The sequence below is a fragment of the Columba livia genome, chromosome 2 (assembly GCF_036013475.1).
Source record: "Columba livia isolate bColLiv1 breed racing homer chromosome 2, bColLiv1.pat.W.v2, whole genome shotgun sequence".
Lineage (NCBI taxonomy): Eukaryota > Metazoa > Chordata > Aves > Columbiformes > Columbidae > Columba > Columba livia.
This window is the reverse complement of record NC_088603.1, coordinates 108,998,592-109,000,791: the sequence shown is the minus strand read 5'-3', so window position 1 is coordinate 109,000,791 and position 2,200 is coordinate 108,998,592.

Below are 2,200 nucleotides of genomic sequence, written 5' to 3'. Positions count from 1 at the left end.
CTCTGCAGCTGCAGACTTGTCAGGAAAAAGCTCTGCTGCTGCACAAAAGCTACAAACCACTCAAGGCTACACAACTGAAGCCTGGTATTCACAGTTCAGTTCATTTAACAAGGGACTGAAAATGAATATTGATGTTGCTGAATACCTATGTGCAGGTACAGAAACAGAGTGGTCAACCTAGATCCGATTTAATCACCTTGTTTCAATGTGAATTGGTAGCACATGAAAGAGTATGTGGAACTGTGGCTACTCTAATGACTGATAATGCATGTGGGGAAACAGGCTGCGTCATACCTGGTGGTCTGTGTGATTTAAGAAGAGCTGAGCAATCTCGAGGATCTGTCAGTTACAGAATGGGTCACAGCAAATGACTGATTTTGGAGCACACGATAAAGCTAGAGGAAGGACCTGAGGGGGAAAAAACTAACTCACGATAAAAAGGTTATCTTGTTATGATGCTCTATTTGCTAGATTATTTCACTCTCAGTGATGGATTACCCCTTCAAATACCTAATTATAGCATTACAGATAGTCAATAAGAAGAGGGTGGCATGAGAGTAACACACAAGAAGTGTTGGGATTGATTTGTTAAGCTTTTTTTTTTTTTTTAAGGTTTAAACCTTTCTGCTTGTTTGAAGAAATGCCAATATTTCTGGTGATGAAAATTAGTGACAATTAAGAAACATAGCCTTACTGTCAAACTATTTAATTTCTTCAAGAAAATTAACTCTTGACGAAATTATTCCTGTATATTAATGTTTTCCTCAGTGTAAAGCCCAATTTGATATTCCCTGTGAAATTTCCTTAGTTTAGTAAGAATCTAGTAGATGGGACCAAATTTTCTCAAATACCCACTAGCTTTGGCTGCCCTCACCTCTGATGTTCCGAGGAACACTGTAGATCTCTGTTAAAACAATGAAGCATTCCTGCCTCTGGAAGTCAGGCGCACATCTTTACTGCCGGCTGCTACTGAAAAATCTGGATTCTGTGACCTCTAAGTGCTCAGTGCAGGGAGAGGTAGAAATTCCCTCAAAAATAACAGTAAGCAGTGTTCGTCCTGATAATTTTCCTTCACATGTTTTATGACACTACATCCACTAATGCCATTTTTTTCCTTTGCTTGGAATTTGAACAACCGAGCTAGGACACACCATTGTTATGAAAAGGTGCCGGGAGCAAGCATGTCACCCCGTGCAAGTATCAGGTTTGGATTTGATAGAATAGTTTGGGTTGGAAGGAACCTTCAAAGGTCACCTAGTCCAACACCCCTGCAATGAGCAAGGACATCTTGAACCAGATCAGGTTGCTCAGAGCCCCGTCCAGCCTGGCTTGGAATGTCTCCAGGAATGGGGAAGCCACCACCTCTCTGGGCAACCTGGGCCAGTGCTTTACCACCCTCACCATAAAAAACTGTAAAAACCAAACAAACAAGCAAAAACAAAACAAACAAAAACATGGCTTAGAAGGGCTAGGATGCTTGTGTTCTCTTGGCTGTCCAGGTTATCTTTTATCCTTCAAGGACAGCACTAAGATTCCAAGAGGACAAGTCTTTCTTTCCAGGTCTGGACTGTCCTTCTGGTCATTGTGATGAGCTGGTATCCTTTAGTTTGCTCTCTCAAGCGTGACTAATCAGTATGCAATGTGAACTATATACATATATAAACAAAATTAACACACTTTCATAGTATAAAGACTGGCGTAATAGGGAGGGAAATTTTCACAGCACTTTATTAACACATATACAATACTTGACAGTGAAATCTACCCCCAGCCGACACCAGCACCACAGGGGGTCCGCCTGCAGGTGCGGTCTGCCTGACTCCTTGCAGGTAAGTTTAGGGGTGACCCCACTGTCCCAACAGGGGTAACTCGCACTGGGCTTCGCAGCGAGAGGCCGGAGCTCACCACGGATCGTGAGGCAACGGCGCCAGCCCCACTGCGGGCGGATTCGGAGCCCTCCCCGCTCCACTTTCGGGGCGCACGCAGCCAGCTGCCGGACAGCCAACTCGGGCAGTGCCCGCGTACCCTCCGCCGGCCCAAGCCCGGGGGAAGGGCGGGGCGGGCGGCCCTTCTCCGCCCCCGGCACTGCGGCGCGGGGCCGCGGCTCCGGCGCTGTAGAGGGCGCTGCGCGTCCCGGCGCGGGGTTGGGCGCGCCGCTCCCGCCGGCGGCGGCGGCGGCGCAGTTCCCGTTCCTGTTGCC